Source organism: Coenobita brevimanus, chromosome 47, assembly GCF_032717465.1.
Source record: "Coenobita brevimanus isolate Jiangsu-jjx chromosome 47, ASM3271746v2, whole genome shotgun sequence".
Lineage (NCBI taxonomy): Eukaryota > Metazoa > Arthropoda > Malacostraca > Decapoda > Coenobitidae > Coenobita > Coenobita brevimanus.
Window position 1 is genome coordinate 25,178,225 of NC_137000.1, and position 17,309 is coordinate 25,195,533.

The following is a 17,309-nucleotide window of genomic DNA, read 5'->3' on the forward strand; positions in this document are numbered from 1 at the left end:
ACAAACGTGATTAAACCAAGGCTTTCTTTCATTAGTCAAAGGATATGAGAAAGGAATGCATGCTTCCATGCCTGAGAGAATAACCTCTGTAATGCAAAAGGCACACTCAGATTGCTCATGGCCATGGAAGCAATAATCATTCCAGGGAAAATCAAAGAAGTACTGCCTGAGGGCCTCCCAATCCGCAGCTCCGAAGTGCCACAGACGACGTCTCTTTGGAGGGTCCACAGGCCGTATCAGAGCGATGGGACAGGTTAAGGTAATAAGGTTGTGATCGGAGGAGCCCAACGGAGAGGAAAGATTAACAGTGTAAGCAGAAGGATTAGTTGTAAGGAAGAGGTCAAGTATGTTGGAGCTCTCTCCAAGGCGGTCAGGGATACGGGTAGGGTGCTGTACAAGCTGCTCTAGGTCAGTAAGGATAGAAAAAATGTAGGCTTGTTCACCAGGTGGATCAGTGAAAGGAGACGAGGGCCAAAGATGGTAGTGAACATTGAAATCTCCTAAAATGGAGATTTCAGAGAAAGGAGAAATGGATAGAATGTGTTACATCATAGAAGTAAGATGGTCAAAGAATTTTTGATAGTCAGTAGAATTAGGGGATAGGCAAACAGCACAGATATATTTAGAGAATGACAAGAAAGCCGAAGCCAGAGAGTAGAGAATTCAGATGAATCAAGTTCAGGAATACAAAAGCAAGATAAATCGTTGCATACATATACACAACATCCACCTTTGGCTTTGAAGTGAGCATAGAGAAAGTAGGAGGAAACAAAAAAGGGTTTGCTGTCAGCTGCCTCAAACAGCTGAATCTCTGTCAAGAAGAGAAGATGAGGTTTAGAGGAGGAGAGGTGGTGTTCAACAGAGAGAAAATTAGAGGAAAAGACCGCGAATGTTGCAGAAATGAAGAAGAAATGAGTCAGACAATGGTTCCAGGCATCTGAGTCATCACCATTGTGCATGTAGTTTGGTGTTGACAATTAGAGAAACTTGTACTGGAGAGCACACTGGCCTACTCTCTGTTAATGAGGCACTGAAAAAGATCAGCAAAGGGGAATGGTCAGGAACTAGTCCCGAGGGCTGATGAAACGGGAGCTCCAGCTCTCCCTGTCATCAGCTTTCCATCCACTTTGGAAGTACTGCCCTGCTCGACTGGTGCTACAGTCTATTCCTCTTACCCTTAACTCCTCTGAATTTATTCGTTCCCATTCTAAAGGAATTATATTTTTCCATCAGTCACTACCTCCACCAACGAAGTTGGAGGAAGTTATGTATTCACCTATATTTGTTTGTATATTTGTTTGTTTGTTTGTCCACACGATATCTCCAGAAGTTCTCAGCGAATTTCAATGAAAATTTGTGCAATGGTGGGACATGGGTCAAGAAAGAATTTATCAAATTTTGGGGCGGATCCGGATCCGGAGTATCCCGCATAACATCACCTAAAGTTCACAATGAATTTCAATGAAATTTTGTAGAAGGGTGGACTGTAGGCTATGAATGAACTTATTAAACTTTGCGGCGGATCCGGATGCGGATCCGGATCCACTGTATCCGGCACAGTATCTCCAAAAGTTCTCGGTGAATTTCAATAAAATATTGTGGAAGAGTGGGCCAAGGGTCAAGGAACCATTGACTGAAGTTGGGGGCGGATCTGGATCCTATGTATTTCACACAGTATTTCCACGGATCCGCATCCAGATCCGGATCCTTTGTAATGGCAGTGGCACTGGCGGAGGTACGCGCTCTCTGAGTGCTTTCTAGTTCTCTATACATCCAGTTATTCCCTTGCCACGCTAGCATAACTGTCATTAGAACTCCTGTGATTTATTTCCGTCCATATCACAATGTCACTAATTTTTCCTTTCCCCACATCCTCCACTCATGATCATTCCCGAGCTATGATGTTCAGCTTTATCTCTCTTTCCCTACACAGTACATCCTAATATTTCGCTTCACATCCTCATTCACCTACAACCTATCTTTGTCCCTTTACTACAATTCATTATTTTTTTTCCATCTATATTTCCTCTACCTTTCCCTGTCACTTCTAATTCCATGTCATTCCTCCTCCTTCTCCATTTCCGCCTCTCTCACACAAACCCTAACTTCTTCGCTCCTCATTTCCTCACCTTTTGTTCACTCCCTACATCCTCGTTTCCCCTCATTTCCCCTTCTTCCGTCCCTCAGCCATTCATCTTCTCTTTATCTTCCTCCCTCCTTCCTGTATTTCTTTCATTTAACTTACCCTCATCAGTTCTCTCTCTCTCTCTCTCTCTCCCATTAGCACTATGTTATTCCTCTGCCTTATCTGACACTTCTTCTCAACATAAATGATTTACTTAGTGTTATTTTTCCAGCTTCTCTAATCCACCCGCTTTGTCTGCTTGTCTGCTTGCTTGCTTGCTTGTTTCCTTGCTTTAAATATTTATCTTTCAATAGGAAGATAAAGATCTTCAACTGTTATAAGTTACGCTTGACATGTTAATAATTTTCTGCATTTTATTTCTCCTTACTACCCGTCGAACACTCAAGAAAATACAGTCACAGAGAACGGAACACATATTCATACAAATGCTTGCACTTCTAGGCTCCTAAGACTTACTCACCGGAATAAACTTGTCTGACGTTAGCGGCAACGGAACACTAGTGCTATTTTTCACATATTAGGGTGTTCTCCAAATCAGTATACAAAATCATCTGGTTTTGGCCAAAACGTATTGAAACTGGCGCCCGCTGGTTGAAGAGGTTAAACAATTTCCCCTGTGTTATATCTTCCATCCACTTTTTCTCTCCTTCTTCCTCCTTCTTCTTGCAGACCCTTTCTTCATACCTTCCCTGTTCAACCCTTCCTTATTATTCTTTCTTAATTTTTCTCATCATCATCACCATCATCCAATCCTACGTTGCCCCACGAGGAGTGTAGGAGACCGGGGCTAGGCAAGTTGGTCCTGACATTTAAGATGTCTCACTCATCCCTGAGTGGCATTACGTGAGCAATAAACCCTAACCACCCCTTGGATATAAACCTGCACCGGCTCAATCCGCGCCTTAATTACCCACTAAACCACCAGGAGCCACAATTTGGTTATATGGTTACCACCCAGCGTTGTAAATGGTTTCCTGGTGTACAGGAAACATTTGGCTGGTCACTCAGTGTAAAGTCATCCATAGGCAGAAGGAAGAGGAAAGAATAAAGGAAAGAAAGACAGAAAAGGGAGTGTAACGTCACCCGGAGGCAGAAGGACAAGGAAAGAATGAAAAGACAGACAGATGAGGAAGGAAGGAAAGAAGGAAGGAGGAGAGAAAAGGGTAGACACCTGAGAGCAGCATTACATCAAGTGAGTGGATGGTGAGCCCCCCCCCCACCTACCACATATCTTGCCCTTATTTCTTTCAACAACCCTTCCTTCTTTTTCCTTGCTTTATTATATATATATATATATATATATATATATATATATATATATATATATATATATATATATATATATACTAGTGGGATATACCTGAGACGAACTAAAACATTACGACCAACGCCTTCTTCCCTCCCTTCCTATCCACCACTTCATTGCCTTCCCATACATTCTCTTCTCGTCCTTCCATCTCCCACCTCTCCCATTCCCCCCGCCTCCCAGCGCTCCTCCCCTCATCCCACATTCCCCCCGTCTTGGACCTGACGCCCGGACTCTCTCTCAGGATTAATTGCCATGACTTGACCTTTCGGGATAACATTTTTCTCTCTTCATGCGCGAGGGGGTAACACAAGAAGGCATTTGTCATCTTTTGTAGTCATCCTCGTTACTCTTACTACCCTCTCCTTCAGTCCTTGTTTATCCTTCTTTACACTCTGTATAACCTTCACTATATCTTTCCTTGTACTTCCTTTACTCTTTTCCTCCTTTGTTTCCTCGTTACCCTTAGTGTCCTGTCCCGAACCCTTGTTTGTCCAGTCTTACACTCCATGTCCTTCACTCTTGTCTTTCCTTCCTTCCCTAAGTACATTCCACCTTCCTCTGTTCCTCCTTCCTTCCCTTACTGTCGTAATTTCATTTTCTTGCTTCCTTTCCTCATTCATTCTCACAATACTTCCCTTTTTCTTTTCTTTTTTCTTTTTTTTTACTCATCCTTCTATAATTTCGTAACTCTTACATGTCCACTCCCAGGCTCTTGTTTATCGATAGTTTTCCTCTTTCTTTTCGTTGCTGTTTTTCTTCCTCCCTCCCTCCCTCTATTCTTTCCTCCCTCCCTCCCTCCCTCTATTCCTTCCTCCATCCATTTATCTTTTCTTTGCTCCTTGTGTTGCTCTGAATCATGCTTCACTCTGCTTTTATCCTATCTATTTATCCCTCATGTCATCCTACCTTACTTTCTTGATCCTTTCTTCCCTCTAGTCACATTTTTCCTCTTTTCCTTCCGCTTCTTCCTCTCTCCCTAGACCAGATATTCGTCTAACTTCCCTTCTCCTCTCCCATCCTCCTTCTTACGACACTCCTGTCCTTCACTCCCACCACCTTTTCATCTTCCCCTCCCCTCTCTCTCTCTCTCTTTCTCTCTCTCTCTCTCTCTCCGCGCCTCCTATTCCTGTCTTCATCCATCCTTCCCTTCCTCCGTCGTCTTCATCCTATATCATTTCCAGTTATGTTGAAATTTCGCAAGGCTTTTAGGAGGGGTCGATTTTCTTATATTTTTTCTGCTATACTTAACATACAATATCATAATTACACCAGGATGGACTTTTGGATCAATGGACTTCCTTGAGTTGATATAATCGCTTGGAGATGGAAAGAATAAACAAAATCATATTGAACTGGTTACTAGAGACACAGCGGCTTTACCCCGGCAATAATCGTAAATGATTTATTTTCAAAGTTCAATAAAATCGTCTGGAGGAAAAAAAAAAAATGAGTTATTTGCACTGGAAGGGATGATGGTGATTGCTTAAACCTAAACTGATGAGTGTGTGTGTGTGTGTGTGTGTGTGTGTGTGTGTGTGTGTGTGTGTGTGTGTGTGTGTGTGTGTGTGTGTGTGTGTGTGTGTGTGTGTGTGTGTGTGTGTGTGTGTTTTTTAAACAACATCACCTGGAGGTAGCATGAATAAATTTTAAAATGTCATAATCTTAATGAAAGACAACATTATACAGTGTAAATGTATAATGAATGTCATGAATAAATCAACTTGTCATGTACGTTCCTCTGATTCGTTTTTATTTTTTTTAGTTAAACAAAAACATAAGGTATACATCACCTGCTGACTTCCTGACAAGGAATCACACACCATTAATTATACACACACACACACACATTCTCTCTCTCTCTCTCTCTCTCTCTCTCTCTCTCTCTCTCTCTCTCTCTCTCCACACACGCACACACACACATACTCTCTCTCTCTCTCTCTCTCTCTACACACACGCACACACACACATACTCTCTCTCTCTCTCTCTCTCTCTCTCTCTACACACACGCACACACACACATACTCTCTCTCTCTCTCTCTCTCTCTCTCTCTCTCTCTCTCTCTCTCCGCACACACACACACACACACACACACACACACACACACACACTTAACACAAGCGTTTCTTTTTCATCTACACACTATTCCTATTTCCACAATTCTCTTTTCCTCTCCTCCAATCACCCTTTCCCTTTCCTCGCTATCCTATCCTTACCTCCAATCTTACCTGTCCTCCTCTTCCTACTGTTATCTCATGATGACCACACTCCCCTAATACCACCATTTTCCTCTCCTCTCATATTCTTCTCCCTCCTTTTTCTAATTTCCTTCCTTTTAGCTTTTTTTCTTTTATTCCTCTTCTCCCAGCCTCCAGTATCTTCCTTCCTTATCCTCATTTTCCTTGCTTCACATTGCTCAGTCTCCCCTGCAAGGTAAATCGCATACTCGTAAATGTAAACCCCCTCTCACAACAATGATATTTTTCGCATGTTATTCTCGCTCCCACCAAACCGTTTTATTCCGTTCAGGAGAGACTTCGGACTGGTGGAGGGAATGACGGAGAAGAAATATACAGACCCGGATGAGTGTGGGCCAAGGCATAATATATATCGTGCTCACCTCTTAGGAAACGAAGGACGGAGCGATAGACACGAAGAAGAGGGAGATAGTGTTGGAGAAGATATACGAGTACAAGAGTGTGAGACAGTGAAGAAGACGGAGAAACAAATACTGTCTCACTTCCTCTCACATGGGACGTATGGTATGGTGTTAAAGAAACGTAAAATAAAAGGGGGTGGTGGTGGAGACGAAAATTAGAGTGAAGGAGTGGCGGTGAAGACGGATAAAATCAAGCTATTTCATATAATAAATCAGTCTCACCTCCTCTCATAAGTGACGCATGCTGGAGTGTTGGAGAAGCATCCTGGCCTGTAGACTCTGACGGTGGTGGTGAAGGCCCGCACTGACGGCACCCTCACTGGCACTCTCTCCTCGTGACGGTATCGACACACGCCGGGCCTGCAACAGGAAGAATCAATGTCATTACCACTTTCATGATCATTAGCATCATCATGATCAAACCCTCAACCTAACAACAACAAAAACAACAAGGATGATGCCGATAATAATAATACGAATAATAATAATAATAATAATAATAATAATAATAATAATAATAATGCGTAATATCTATCCGTCTGTAATTCAATCATCAGTGCCCCATCAAAAGAGTGAGGGTCCGGGACTAGGCTACTCGGTTTCGACACTCAGGGCAGGGGTGACCTCTCCCCTCAGTGGCAGCATGTGAACAATGAACCCCAACCATTCCTCGGATGTACAGTCTTACGGGTCCAGTCTGGCTGGAGTGACACTAAAGTTTGTATACGGAAAGAAGATCAAGCATGAGGTGCAGAGGGTAATGAAGTACCAGTATATGAAAGAGAAGGAAATGCAGATGTGTCAGTGGGGATTAACGCGTTGTAAAGCATGCAGGACACCACTGGATAAGGCCAGCTAATTTTACTTTGCTGAAGACTCCTGGCCACCATAGGGATAAGATGGATTAAAACCATTTAAAGTCCAAGTGTTATTAAGTGGGATGGTTCTCCGAAAACACGGCACCGTTCCTGATAGTTATTGCAACAGAGTTATATCAGTACCATCATCGTAATTACACAGTCAGTTATTCATCGAGCTATTCCCTCTGCTGTTTACACCACGTACCCAATATCCACTTGCCTAACATCCTCGCCATCCGTCTATCATCATCACCGCTATATACTGTACTCTACAATTACTCAACACTAAACAAACAAATTTTTGCACCATCCTAGCCAATGTTGCTTCTTTTTACATTCACACACACACACACACACACACACACACACACACACACACACACACACACACACACACAAAACCAGCCATCAACCATCATCACAACCACCGTCACTTATCACCCCCTCTACCAACATTATTACCACATTCTACCAACACCACTTCCGTCACTATCACCTTCACCATGACCGTCAAAATCACCACCTTTGTTAATACGACCATCACCACTGCCATCAACACCACCACCACCTCCACCACTAACACTGCCACCACCATCACCGGCACCACCAGCACCCCACCACGCCAGCACAACGGACCAGATAATGCATACGGCTTATCCCCTGTGCTCTCTATTGCTCTCGTCTCACACACTTGAAAGCACCACCCCTTCTTCCCCCTCTCCCCCACCACTCCCTCATGATGCTAGCTCCTGTACCCAGCCTTAACACCGCTTGCCACATCTCTGTCTCATAAGGCCGTCGTCTCATGGAAATAGGAGGGTGTTAGTACCTCTTCCTTGACGATTTATTGAGCATATTACGTTGCAGCATTCTCTTGGGGGTATTTATGCCTGTTTAATAACGACACACTTTGCAAAAATAACTTACATGAGGATATTAACGAGTCATACGGAGATACACTAGAAAAGGTCACTTCCAAATTTCCTAATCCTATTCCTGACTTTAGTTTCCTTCTCTCAGTTCATTATATCCTTACTTTTGTGTCCCTTTCATGTAATTGTAGCTGCTGATTCACTTTTTAACCACATCTCAATTCTCAACCGCATCATCTTCGTTACCTTCTTCACTTCACAACCACATCCCTACAACATTTCACATCACCACAACTGCACACTCCTACCACAACCGTATCTTCACAACCACGATAGTCACACGGCGCTCACTAACGTCCTTACTCTCTCGCTACATCACCACCACAAACACCACAATAATATCTGCAACACACTCCCTTGTCCCCACTCATTCGCCACATACCCACAGTCACACACATCTATCAGTGCCACATCCCCACACAACCACCACGGCCACATTTCTAATATTCACTTTACCCACCACTTCCTCGTCATATAAGCACCACAACCATACCATTACCATAACTCTACACAACTACCAAAATCAAGTTGCCACAACAGCCATTTAACCACCACGACCACATAACCACCACAGCCACATCCTAACACACATTCTCGGGGTCCCTCTCTCCTTCTCTCGCAACATCCCCATTCTCTGGCCACATCCCAGGCCTCTCAACCACACCTCCTCCCTCATCCTGGCACTTAATGACCTGATTATTGCCTTCACGTGCAGAGTAAGCCTCACATTTTTCCACAGTGATGGCCGGATAATCCAATATTTCCCGGCACTACTGAAACTTTTTTTTTTTCCCGTGTCATTCAGAATTGAATTTTTCTGGGGTTTCGCCGTAATGAAATGGGAAATATATCCACCTTAACTTTTTACGGGCGATGATTTTAGTGCACTGTATTATTTTTACCTCTTAATGGTTTTACTCAGCTTCGAAGAATACTCGACCTGTAAAGGTTATATATACCATCATTATTATTATTATTATCATCATCAGCAGCAGCAGCAGCAGGACAAAAGGTTATACAGCTTTCATCAACCCCTTGACAATGAGATTTCCTTGAACGCCTTGAATCCGGTGACATAAAATTACACTTTATTTTTACTACAGTATCTGCATGTTATTTTATTTAGCCCATTCCAACTAGGCCTAGAGGGGTTAATAAATCCCTCATCAATCCTTTTACTACTAAGGGATTTCTGAAGTTGACAAAATAATCCAGCGACAGCGGTAATGATATAAAAATGCCTCACTGAACTGAAAGGGATAAAACTACAATAAAGTCGTCAGGAGGCAGAAAGATAAAAATAAATAAATAAATAAATAAAATGTGCGCTACAGTAATGGGTACAATGCTGTAACTCCTGGTGTTACTGAAACTTTCTTTTTCCGAGTCGTTCACAGCTGGACTTTAATGGGGCCGGCCGTAATGAAGAGCGGCAAGGAATCCACGTAAGGTTATCCTCCATATCGTCCACATTAAACGGCCAACGGAGTTTCATTTGCCGGAATTCAACGCACCCATTTACTCGGGCCATTAGCGTGTAATCGGTACTCGATTAGTGAAGGTCCGACTGGCTTTAACTCTTTGACTGCATAGAGTTTCCTTCTGCTGAATAAAACCCCAGAGTTATGGAACCTGCAACAGTACAATATGAGCTCCATTGCAGAACCGGATTTTTTTTTTTTTTTTTTTTTTTTTTTAGGTGGAAGGCAAACCTAACACTTCGCATTACTGGCTAAATAAGACTGAGATGAGGTGCCCGTAGTTATTGTGTGTGTGTGTGTGTGTGTGTGTGTGTGTGTGTGTGTGTGTGTGTGTGTGTGTGTGTGTGTGTGTGTGTGTGTGTGTGTGTGTGTGTGTGTGTGTGTGTGTGTGTGTGTGTGTGTGTGTGTGTGAACGGTATAAACAGACAGGGTGAAAGCAAATAAAAGAAAATACTACCAGCAACCATCTTAAAGGTCCACAACTGTCTGGGCTTCGAACCCTAAATTTGGGCCCCCATCGAGGGTAAATCTGAATAATATACGTAAATTCAACCACCCAACGAAGAACGATAGACGACTTTTTTTTTCTGCTTTATAAATGCAATGGGATTAATTCTACTAAAATAAAATCGTCGGGAGCTAGTAACAATAAAATAAGAATGAATGCCAGAGTCAAAGGGTTGGCTTGCGTCCCCTGCGGCATAAAGCAGAGGAGATGTACCGTGGTGAAGGCGCTTTATGAGCCGGTTACGTAATGGTGTGTACTGGAGCCCGCCTCACATACCCACTCACCCACACGACTCACTAATTCACACTGCACACATTCCACTTTGTTTTTTTTTGTTTTTTTATCACATCGACTTCAACCCTACCCACTCTCCTACACCCATGCCGCTCTCCACCCATGTCCACTCTCCACACATGTCCACTCTCCACCCATGTCCACTCTCCACACATGTCCACTCTCCACCCATGTCCACTCTCCACCCATGTCCACTCTCCACCCATGTCCACTCTCCACTCATGTCCACTCTCCATATATGCCCACACTCCACACATACTCTCTCTCCCACATCCATGACCACTTCAGCTACTTTACAGATTTCGTCAAAGTATTCAGTTTTAATTCCCTTTACAGGTTTGGTTGCTTGTTCTTCTCTATCGAACAAGTAAAGCAATCCTGACCATGATGGTGTACAAGCACTACTATGTACTGGTGGGGGCAGGTGTGACCAAAGGGTAACTTGTGATCTACTGGCCCCTAAGTCAACTCCCGAAGTATATCACTGACTCAGAACGAACATCACTCCACGTAAATTTGTGTCACTTCTTTACACATTCAGTGAGATGTATACTAACAACTGCTTTTACAATTAAGAGTGTACTTGTATATTTGTACTACTAAATGCTCTCTCTCTCTCTCTCTCTCTCTCTCTCTCTCTCTCTCTCTCTCTCTCTCTCTCTCGTGTGTGTGTGTGTGTGTGTGTGTGTGTGTGTGTGTGTGTGTGTGTGTGTGTGTGTGTGTGTGTGTGTGTGTGTGTGTGTGTGTGTGTGTGTGTGTGTGTGTGTGTGTGTGTGTGTGTGTGTGTGTGTGTGTGTGTGTGTGTGTGTGTGTGTGTGTGTGTGTGAATATTTTTTTCCTTGTAACTACCAACATATATTATCTTCTTACGATCCCCTGCTCAGTCATTTACTCATAAACTCATACCATTATAGGCTAAAATACTGCAGAATATTATCAACAGGAGTAGGGGTCATCTGCTGGTAATCAGTCTGGGTTTAGGGAATCACAGGGGCCAGTTCGATGCAGCGGACGACGACCCGAGCCCCAGGCACCGCCTAGGCCTTTTGATGCACCATTAATCACACGGCCATTGAGAGCTCAGCCGGAAGCAGTGAAGGCCGAGGTGGAAGTATTAGAGAATCAGACGACCAAAATCAACCGTTCTCGTTTCATATTCACATTACTTTACTGTCATTATCATCATCATCATCATCATCTATCTATAGCCCGACGCCCTAATCCCGCAAAGGGTGGCCGCAGACAAAACGCCTCCAAGTCACTCTGTCACCCACCATTTGACTCCCCTCCCCCCAACTCACCCCCCCCATCACCATCAATAATCACATTCACCATCGTCATCACCACTGACAGCCTGAATTCATTAGGCCTATTTGATTTAATAAACTTACCCTTGGGCTTTGGGACTTTTTTTATTCTGCTTGTTATCGCTAAACGATTTCCTCGAGATTAGAAGAGATCCCTCGGGCTCAGAGAGTTATGCTATAATCAGTCTGAAAGTGTTGTCTCATGCAGCCGCTGTTCCCAGTCTTATCAAAGCTTACAGTACACACATAGGAACTATCGTTGTGTCATGTTTAATCATTCTACTCCTCTGCTTGTGCGTGTGCATATTATTTCTTCACTTATTCATAAATGTGTTGAAGTTCATTTTTCCGACATATTTTGGCAACAGTGCTGACAAACTGGCACGGGATGAGGTTTGGTAGTTAGTTTATACAAACTGCGACCATGAACGTTTCTAGTGAACTTTCGGTCTTGCAAATATAATAAGCTTAATATGAAACTAGGCAATGTCATTAAGACTAAATTAAAAAGTACCCACTGTAACCCTCTCAATTCATAATTCTGGCTAACAATAGGCGATTGTATTACGCTGAGGAAAACCCCACGCGGCCCAAGGTTTATTAGTGGACCTAATGACTTCAAATCCTTACACCCAGTACAGGTTTAAATCATTGCTGTAAGTAAAATATCAAGAATATGAAAAGAAATACCACGTTTCTCTATATACCACTGACGGTTCAAATACAGGAAGGTGTGTGCGGAAACAGCGTGAGGTGTTGTGGGTAAGGTATCCTGCTTTCTTCCCACGCCTTCTCCCTCAGTCATTTGTTACAACCATCACCCCTTCTTGGCCATCGCAGTTGTCGGGTTCATTCGTCTTTACTCGATATGGACAAGAGTATACCTATTCCCCAAAACAGGTGGATTCAGTCATAACTTCCCATATCTGATCACAGCGTGGACCCAACCCATGTCAGGCACACCGCTTCTCATTGCCTGTTACATCTTTCCACCTCTTATGCTTAATCTCACGGGATGGGTCGTATGTCACAATGCTGCGATCATGTTTCAGAATGTTCAGTGCGGTAAGTGGCGCGATAAATTCTTAGATGAGGGAGAATAATTTATATATGGCCCAATCAGTCATTCACATCCTAAGGTTTTACGGACGCGATGTAATCACTCCCGTAGATTTTAGGGACGCCCCATACTGCGGCCTTCATGGTCCTGCACCACCGAGTACTTTCACCTCTCTCTCTCTCTCTCTCTCTCTCTCTCTCTCTCTCTCTCTCTCTCTCTCTCTCTCTCTCTCTCTTTGTTTACTTACATACCTTCAACACCCTGCACAATCAATTCCTACAGGGTATTTGAAGGCAGTCCCTAGCAAGCTCTGTTCAACTTGTAGCATACTGCACTTTATCAGTTAATGAAAGCACAAGTGTCTGTTTGTACTCTCACGTACAGTTGCCTGCAAGTGTTCCATTCAGTTTTCTTACCCTCAGCAGATGATAACATTATACTGTAATAGTTTCGGCAGTTAAAGAGATGGAACCGAAAGGGTGAGTATAAGAAGAAAGATGTGAACAAACGGGTCTTACGAAGAGGAGCGGAAAGACAGGGAACAAGATGACAAGACAAAGTGGGGAAGTACAACAGGAGGACAGGGTGATGTGGTCAAAGAGGTCGTTACTAAGCAGGGACATTTAATTCCCGTGGGTACATTTGTCAGGGCAACCCCTTTAAAGGCAGAGGCATCACATAATTATAAAGAAAAATTGCTTCTCATTAATGTTTACTTTTGCACTGACAGAGAACCAGTACCAGACGGTTGCTCTTAATGGCCTTATCATGGCTGGTCAAATGTGCCCTTGGCATGATACCTAAATGAGTTCAAGAATGTGTGTGTGTGTGTGTGTGTGTGTGTGTGTGTGTGTGTGTGTGTGTGTGTGTGTGTGTGTGTGTGTGTGCATAAGTGCTTGCGACCATGCATATGTGCCTATGTCCATGTGAGTGTGTGTGCGTGTTCGCACGGGAGCTAAGCTTGATGTGGCTGGAGTACATCAGATTATAAACCAAAACGATTTAAGAAAAGAAAATTTTAAGTAGCAAGTGGCTCAAGGTAATCTACTCTGAACCTTTCATCCCCTGACGTCTTGTTATATTCTATTTTTGCCTCCTGACGAATTCATTAAACTCAGAAAAAAAAAAAACTGATGCTACAGGAATTAATGAAGGCTTTAACTCATCCAGCTCTGTAAGTCGTTCCTATGCTAAATAACCTCAGCTGGAAGTATCATGAATAATACAAGGCGTCATCACAGTGAAATTTGTAGAAACCCATCTGGCAGGATTACATGCACCAGAGTCAGGGTGCGAAGAGTGAAGCTTGAGCAGAAGTTACAAAGTAACTTGCGATGATGATCATGATGATGATGATTCTTATTATTATTATTAAGGAGAGGGAGAGTACAGAATCTGTTGTTGTTTCTTGACCTTTCTGGAGAATCAGATGTTAGCTACAAGAAACTGATGATACTTAAGTCTATGACGAAGAAACTTAACCACATCCCTGCTGTAACCAAGACTTGCCTAGCAGAAAGAACGAGCGACAGCAGAAGATTCTGCCATCTCTTTTCCCTGATCCTCCACCGAAATTAAGTCTTAGCTACGAGATGGAGTTGATTGTAAAGTTATTGATGAATCCCGCCCCTGGATGGTAAGTTAAGGCAGAATATTGAGTAAGAAGAGTGTGGTCAGGTTAGAATAACATGCAGCATAGCAAGTTATGACAGGACACAAGGTAAGAGAGGGAGGCATGCTGGATGATAAGGTAGGGCTGGACAGGTTACCCTTTGAAATGGCAGGGTTTTTAGCAGTCATTCTGAAACTGATATACAGTATACCTATCTTTATCATATTTATTACTGCTCATATATTACCTACGTACCTCTCTCTCTCTCTCTCTCTCTCTCTCTCTCTCTCTCTCTCTCTCTCTCTCTCTCTCTCTCTCACACACACACACACACACACACACACACACACACACACACACACACACACACACACACACACACGAAAAACTCGTTCTCCCGCATTCAGAATAACCACATACGGTACCTATTTCCAGGTACACACAGACATACGCACACAAACATACGCACGCAAATAACACCACAATCAGTCTTCCTTATTCACAAAGAACACACTGACTCAGCTACATAGTTTTACACACATAACAATACAACTACACATAAACTGTCACACATTCATACATACATACGTTTCATTTCGTTTCGTTTCGTTTTTAAAGGCTCCAACATGCTTGCATGCGTCGGCCTTGGTCACCTAATGGCGGCTCTCCATGCTGCACGATCTATTGCAGCCTCCCTGTTCAGTCCCTTATCCCCTGAGGTCACACTTAATGTACACACACACACACACAATTCTCCTACACACAAACAGCCATACATACATATACACACACCAAAAAACGATCATATTCTGTAATCAGAATTCACATCACCAAACACTGACCCACAGGTATGTACACACAGCCATACGCACACCACCATACACACACAATCATCCCCACACAACCATACAGTAACAAATGCGTATACACAACCACACACAAACATTTATGCCAGCCCTACCTTGCTTCATTTATCACAGACTGGATACTGAGGGAGGGAGGGAGAGGGGAGCTAGAGGGGAGGAAAAAAGGAAGGTGAAGGGTAGAAAAAGGGGGGGGGAAGGAGGGAGGAAGCCGACAGGAAGAGGAATTCGAAAGAAGGATGGAAGAAAGATATAAGAAAAAAATGACAAGTGATGTAAAAATTCAGGAGGTAATAAACAAACGGGACTAGAAACAAAGAGACTACAGAAGAGAGGAAAGGCGAGTGAAAAGACGGATGAAACGAAGGCACAGATGAGAGAAACGACAAAGTGGAAAGCCTGAGCAACGATAGTTACAGGGGAGGAAGCACTAGAACGAAGAAACACTATATGGACAGAACAGAATAAATGATAAAGGATGCGGTATAGTTATTAGAATATAAATGATAAGATATTTACAGTAAAACGGTAAGAGCTACTCCTATATTACTCTATGCGAAATGAAAGAACCCGAAGCTTGGCTGTGGTTATCCGGAATATTACAGAACGAACAGCCAGCCATGAATAACCAGCCTACTCTCCTGACAGCATTATATAATGATAAAGCAAATATACTCTGAGACCATATATCTCCGCCCAGGTGTCAAAGGTCAAGGTCAAATTTGAACATTTTGATCTTGCCGTCCCAACTAAAATTCAACGTCATATGTTTAGACAATAAAATTACCTTCTATAGGAAACATTATGGTGTTATTCCCACGTTTGTCTTGTTTCCTTGGTGAGATATGTATAACTTAGTGATTTTCATGTTCTTCATGACCTTGACCTTTGACCCTGTTCGCCCTATTTTAATCAGGTGTTCCTTTGATGGTGTTCAATCATTTTTCCTAACTTGACGGGAAGTCCATCACCAACACACTTGATGCAGTGCCACTTTCAATTGGTTGTACACTTAGTGAAAATCAAGTTGGCTTTCTGTAACCCAGGAAAATTTTGCTACGTTGGGTGATAACCATATAACCCAACGTCGGCAAGTGGTCTAGTGGATTAAGGCGCTTCAACTGGATGGGGCCTGCAGGGACTTACACCCAAGGGATGGTTGTGTTTACTGCTTACGTAATGCCACTCAGGGGCGAACCTGACTGGTCACTATCGGCTTAAATATCATGGCTAAGTAGCTATGCCCCTGGCCCCTAGGTTCCTGATAAGGAATAAAAGAAATGAATGATGATGATGGTGCAGTTCCATTAAATAGTTTTTCATCTTTTTCGTGACACTGACTTGACCTTCACCCACTGTCATCCCAAATTTAATAGCTTGTTCCTCTAAAGGTTCTCGGTCATTTGCCTAAACCTGGTAAGTGTGCATCCAATAATGTTCCAGAACGATGCTAAATGACAAACAAACACATAAACCAAACCAAAATCGCATCGTCCTTGGCGAAAAAAAAAAAAAAAATCGTCTATTAGAGATTCAAACTGACGACTCATGCAGCACCAGTCCTTCACGCCGAGTGGCGCTTCGGATTACCAGGCTCCAGATGTTTAAAAGTAAGACAATGGTTTATAGTGGTAAGGGGTGTCCATTACCCACAGGTACTAGAGGTCCTCCCTAAGTTGCATGAAATAATCTGTTCAGTAATAATCTATCTATCTATCTATAGCCCGACGCCCTAATCCCGCAAAGGGTGGCCGCAGACAAAACGCCTCCAAGTCACTCTGTCACCCACCATTTGACTCCCCTCCCCCAACTCACCCCCCTCCCTCATATACCTCTCAACTCCATCCCTCCACCTCATCCTCGGTCTACCCCTCCCTCTCCCTCCCTCCACCTCACCTACATACACCCTCTTAGTCAGTCTTTCATTCTCCATTCTCTCCACATGTCCAAACCACCTCAGTGTATTTCTCCTAATCTTTTCAACCACATCCACATCTACCCCACAACGTTCCTTCACTTCTTCATTCGTCAACCTGTCCCTCCACGTCACTCCACATGCTCCTCTCAAGTAACTCATTTCCACTGTTCTCACTCTTGACTTGTTCCCCTCTTGCAAGGTCCACGCCTCGCTTCCATACGTCAGGGTAGGGATCACAATACTATCATGCAGTGACTTCTTAACTTCCATACTCACCTCCCTATTTCTCATCACTGCTTTCAGTGTACCAACAACCTTTCTTCCCTGCTGTACCCTTTCACGTACTTCATCTCCCAAAGTT